Source organism: Rhinoraja longicauda, chromosome 7 (genome assembly GCF_053455715.1).
Source record: "Rhinoraja longicauda isolate Sanriku21f chromosome 7, sRhiLon1.1, whole genome shotgun sequence".
NCBI lineage: Eukaryota > Metazoa > Chordata > Chondrichthyes > Rajiformes > Arhynchobatidae > Rhinoraja > Rhinoraja longicauda.
Window position 1 is genome coordinate 56,938,818 of NC_135959.1, and position 6,510 is coordinate 56,945,327.

The window sequence follows — 6,510 nt, forward strand, 5'->3', positions numbered from 1 at the left end:
TTGTGTTTATGCCTATTATGCTGCTGCAAGTAAGAATTTCATTGTTCCATTGTCAGTACATATAGTTGAGTTTAGTTTGGTGTCACATATACCAAGGTACGGTGAAAAGTTTTTTTTGTTGATACGTGCTATCCAGTCAGCGGAAAGACTATGCATGATAACAATCACGTGTCCAGTGTACAGATAGAAGATAAAGGGAATAACGTTTAATGCAAGATAAGGTCCAGTAAAGTCCAAGGGTCTGTGAGGTAGTTAGTCATATGATGGTTCAGTTGCCTGCTATTAGCTGAGAAGAAACTGTCCCTGAAACAGGAGGTGTGCGTTTTCACACTTTGTACCTCTTGTCTGATGGGAAAGGGGAGAAGAGGGAGTATCCGGGATGAGACTCGTCCTTGATTATGCTGGTGGCCTTGCCAAGACAACATGAAATGTAGATGGAGTCAATGGAAGGTTGGTTTTGGTGATGGTCCGCACTGCGTCTACAATTCTCTGCATTTTTTTACGGCCTTGGATGGAGCTGTTCAATGAATAATTCAACAGTCTGAAGAAGAGTCCCGACTCGAAACATCACACGTCCTTTTTTTACAAAGATACTGCCTGACCCGCTGAGTTACTCCAGCATTTTGCGTCTAAATTCCATATCATTCAACATTCAGTTTACAACACATAATTTTCCGAAATTTCCGCCATCTCCAACGGAGATCCCACCAAGAGCCACATTTTCCCATCGCCACCCCTTTTCACCTTCCACAGACCGTTCCCTCCGCTACTCCCTTGTTAACTCATCCCTTCCCACCCAAACCACCCACTCCCCTGTAACTGCAGAAGACACAAGACCTATCCCTATACCTCCTCCCCCGACTCTGTCCAGGGACCCCGACAGTCCTTTAAGGTTAGGCAGACGTTCACTTGCACCTCCTCCAACCTCATCTACTGTATCCGTTGTTGAAGATTGGACTCTTATACATCGGCGAGACCAAAGGCAGACTGGACGATCGTTTTGCGGATTACCTTCGCTCAGCCCACGTGAACGTAAACTGGTCTCCCGGTTGCTGGACTTTAAATCTCCTTCCCATTCACACAGACCTTTCAAGTCAAGTCAAGTCTACTTTACTTGTCACATACACATACAAGATGTGCAGAGAAATGAAAGTGGCAATGCCTGCGGATTGTGCTAAAACTACAAAACAGAATAGTTTTTTTTTTTTAAAGAGACAACACAAAAAATAAATTAATACAGTAAATTAGTCCCTGTTGATATAAGAGTTAACAGTCCTGATGGCCTGTGGGAAGAAACTCCGTCTCATCCTCTCTGTTTTCACAGCGTGACAGCGGAGGCGTTTGCCTGACCGTAGCAACTGGAACAGTCTGTTGCTGGGGTGGTAGGGGTCCCCCATAATGTTGCTGGCTCTGGATCTGCACCTCCTGATGTATAGGTCCTGCAGGGGGCGAGTGTAGTTCCCATAATGCGTTCAGCCGAACGCATTACTCCCCGCAGAGCCTTCCTGTTCTGGGCAGAGCTGTTCCCAAACCAGATTGAGATGTTGCCGGACAAGATGCTTTCTACAGCCCCAGAGTAGAAGCACTGAAGGATCCTCAGAGAGACTCTGAATTTCCTCAGCTGTCTGAGGTGGTAAAGGCGCTGCCTTGCCTTACACACCAGTGCGGCAATGTATGTTGTCCATGTCAGATCCTCTGTGATGTGGACTCCCAGGTATTTAAAGCTGCTCACCCAATCCACAATAATCCCATTTATTTATTTTTTAGAGATACAGCGCGGAAACAGGCCCTTCGGCCCACCGAGTCCGCGCTGCCCTGCGATCCCCGCACATTAACACTATCTTACACACACTAGGGACAATTTTTATTTTTTTTTAACATTTGCCCAGCCAATTAACCTACAAACCTGTACGTCTTTGGAGTGTGGGAGGAAACCGAAGATCTCGGAGAAAACCCACGCAGGTCAAGGGGAGAACGTACAAACTCCGTACAGACAGCACCCGTAGTCAGGATCGAACCTGAGTCTCCGGCACTGCATTCGCCGCTGATTTCCAGTGGCGTGTACGTCCTCGGATGTTGAGCCCTTCTAAAGTCCACAATCAGCTCCTTAGTTTTTGTGACATTCAAGGGGAGGCTGCTGCCAGAGTGCCAGATCAGCCACCTCCTCCCGGTAGGCCGAGGTCTACCCTATTGTCAGAGTGAGGTTAATTGCAAATTGGAGGAACAGCACCTCATATTTCGCTTGGGCAGCTTGCAGCCCAGTGGTATGAATATTGATTTCTCACTTCAGGTAGCCCCTGCATTCCCTCTCTCTCTATCCCTCCCCCACCTAAGTTGCACCAGCTTCTCATTTTCACCCAACAAACAGCTTACAATGGCCTGTTTCCTTTACCATCGTTACTTTTTTGCATATCTTTTTTTCATGCATTGCTCTTTATCTCTCCACATCACCGTTTATATCTCTGGTTTCCCTTAACCCTAACCAGTGTGAAGAAGGGTCTCAAACCGAAACGTCACCCATTCCTTCTCTCCAGAGATGCTGCCTGTCCCGCTGAGTCACTGCAGCTTTTTGTGTCCATCTTCGGCGAGTGCAAGGACCTCTGCTCACACTTGACTTGACCCTGACCCCTCCCGCACCCAGCCCACATCCTCCCCTCGCCACCCCAGTTTAACAATTGCACTGAAGGAGCTTCATACACGGACTTTAAAAAATGGTCAGAGGCCCCGAGAAACTGAAGCCGGGACCCGACCAAGTGGCCTCCAGACCGAGCAGCCTGCGACGACGTTTCAACACCCGACCCACGCCGCCTGCCGACCGCAGGTTGCTATGGAGCTCCGGAACGGAAAAGCCCCGGACTGTTAGCACCGCGTCCCCGTCTCCGGGACCCAAAAGGCCGCGGACAAACCGCATCCGGCGGGAATTTCAAACGGCGAAGGTCCCGCAACCTGGCTGTGTGGCCCTGGAGGGCGAAGAGGACGCCGTGAGTATCAAGAGGCAGCAAAATGCAAACAGTGTCCGGATGCTGGAGATCTGAAATAAAGCGGAGAATGCTAGAGCGTCTCAGCACGTTAGGTAATGTCTGTGGAAAGAGCAGCTGAATTTCGGATTAGTGACCCTTCATCAGAGCTGGAGAAATGAGAAAACAAGTACGTTTTAACTTGCAAAATATAACGAAAAAAGTTGAAGAAATGCCTGATAATTTGCAGGCGACAGTTGTCAAGATAACCTTTATTTTAAAGGCAGACTGCTTGAAACTGAAGTGAAAAACATGAAAGAACAAATTGAAACTGTAGTTAAGGAAATGCTCAGCCTCAGTATTGAGGACTTCAACATATCCAGACAGAGGATAAAGTGCAGTTCACTGAGTTTATGGAGGGCATTGTTGGCATAATGTCTTAACCCAAAGTCAGTTGTCAGAGTGGATGGGACTGATCCCACCATCCAAGGAGCCAAACACTTCTAGGTGAAGTAGCAATTCGCTTGAACTCAATCTCACAAAGTGGTCTCCTCTGCATTGGAGAAACCAAATATGAGTGAGGGAGGCAAATGTGGAGGAGTTATGCTGCCAATCAGGGAGACTGTCATGGAAGCGTCTCAGAGGATACATACTGGAGAGTTTGTCTGCTGAGGCAATATGTGTAGAGCTTGGAAATGTGGAAGCAAGGGCCTGTTTCCATGCAGTCACTATAAGGATTGAAGAGGTGTGTACTGTGAAGCCAGAGGAAGAATTAGGTGGAAGAAAATGGGTGCCACTGCATTTGGTCCTCCCGATGTGGCCTCCCTTACATCGGCAAGACCAAGCGTAGACTCAGCGACCATTTCGCCAAACATGTGCACTCGGCCTACCAAGGCCTGCTTGATCTCGTGGTTGCTCACCATTTTAACTCCCCTTCTTATTCCCAAACTGACCTTTCTGTCTTTGCCTTCCTCCATTGCCAAAGGGAGGCCACAGTGAACCAGAGAAACAGCAACTGCATGGAGTGCTTACACCTAATGGTATGTCCAATCAATTCTCATTTTTTTCCCCTCTTCCCCCCCGCCTCCTCCTCTGATTTCTCCATTGTCATTTATCATATTACTCCGGGGGGGGGGGGAGCTGCTTACAGTGAAGTGGTCAATTTGGGTGTCACATTTGCCTCAAAATAACTGCCTATTCTGATTGAGGAATCACAGTATATCCTGTGAAAGATTGTTTGGGGGGGGGGGGGGGAGGAAAGAAAAGCTTTGCCTCTGCTTTATGCTATGCCTGTATTCCCCATTTCCTATGGTATGCTTTGCGAATAACTTACTGATAATTGGGAAGGTGGTTTCATTTCAACTAGACATGATGGGTAACAATTCCCGGATGGATTGTATTTCCGTACACCAATACAAGAAAATAACATTGACCAACTGAAATTTATAACTGACATTCATAACAGGTCATTCAGTCAATTGAACAACTTTGGATAAGGGTGCACTGATATCACCCAGTTGTGAAGAATCATTAGAAGTGGCACTATGCATTTCTTTATAATTCAAGTATTTTAACTAACTAGAATACAAATGATTAATTATGTTCTTTTGTGACATTCTTATCTCTCAGGAAGCTCATGAATGGGAAAAGATCTTTTGTTGCTGCTTCCATATTGTGTCTACATGACACATGTTTTCTGTATCCAGCTTGTCAGAAATGTGGCACTCGGTTATTTTTTAATCATGGCAGGTATGTATCAAAGGTAGCTGTAAAACTAAAAAATTGCAGATTGAAATAAAGAACAAACTTGAAGAATTACCCATTTTTGCTACTTTGTCTATTCTTCCTTTCTCTAAACCTACTTCCATGTGATTTGAAAACATCTTCTTTCCTTAATCGCAACGATATCTGACACTAGTTTATTTTGATTTGGTTTAGTTTTGTCACGTTTGCAAGGAAGAGTTAAAAGCTTAGTTTGCTTGCTATCCAGTTAAAGAAAAGACTATACACGATTACAATCAAGTCGAAGATAGACACAAAGTGCTGGAGTAACTCAGCGGGCCAGGCGGCACCTCTGGAGAGAATGAATGGGTGACATTTCGGGTTGCAACCCTTCTTCAGATGCGAAACATCACTCATTCCTTCTCTCCAGTGGAACTCCAGTTACTCTGGACTTTGTGTCCATCTTCGGTTTAAACCAGCATCTGCAATTCCTTCCTACACATTACAATCAAGCCATCCAGAGTGCACAGATAAGGATAAATTTACAACATTATTGTAAGATTAACTGCAATAAAGTCCGATTAAAGATAGTTCAAAGGTCTCCAATGGGGTAGATGGAAGGTCAGGACCACACTTTAGCTGGAGGAAGGTTCCGATGCCTGGTAACAGCTGGGGAAAAAACTCTGAATCTGAAAGTATGTTTTCAAGCTTCTGTACATCTTGCCTCATGGGGGAGGGGAGAAGAGGGAGTGACCTGGGTGAGACGTGTCCTTAATTATTGCTGGCGGCATTGCTGAGGCAGCGCGAGGTGTAGATGGAGTCAAGAGAAGGAATTTCCAGTGTTTCCACGCTAAATCTAAACTAAATCATCCCAATCTGATGAAAGGTTAATGGCCTGAATGTTCATGCTATTTGATACCATAGATGCTGCCTGACCTGTTGAGTGTTTCCACCATGTTTTTTTCCTAGTCAGTATTTGCAGTACTTATTCAGATTTAGCTTTGAGCAGAAATCTCATTTTATAATCTTTGATATTTGTGAGTGTACATCTTCGGAATGATTTTCTGGTTGTAGTATTGTAAATGTACGTCTTGTGAAACAACATAATTAAATCTCCTTTTTATTGTAGATTCCAATGCTTAAAATGCAACTGTTTGCCAATAGCACAAAACGTAAATTACAGATACAGACTGTCTGTAAAAGTTGCAGGAAAATGTGACATATTTAATATCACTGTGTTTGGGAGTTGCCTTGAACCTTATTTCGGAGCCGCAGCAGGACTTTTAAACAGGTAAAATTTTAAATCTTGAAGTTTTGTGCGAACACCATTTATGGCATTAAAACCATCAGACTTTCTCTAAATTAAGTTCATTTGTTGTAAAAGAATAATAATATTGCAGTATGACAGTTAGATATTTAGCAATTGAACCAAATCAAAAACACTTTCAGTTTTGAAAAATACTTTGAGATGATTCTTCTACCTTTTCTCCCCTTGGGTTCAGGAGAAACTACAAAATGTTTTTCCAGCATATGCTACATTCAGAACCATGATGATGCCTGAACCAAAATGAAGAAATATTAATACTTATCTGCTCAGTCTGAAGCCAGTGAAAATTATAGAAATATTAATTGGTAATATCCATGGTAAAAACTAGAGTGACAAAAGTGAAGCATCATCTTTTAATAACAAAAAATATTACTTGCAAGAATAGGCACTAAATCCAGCTTCTCATTAATTCCAAGTGAATTTTTAAAAACTTTTTTTGCCGTACTAATGACGTGAAAATCCTAGTTAACCACTTGGCCAGGAGAGTGCTGATACTTGAGCAAA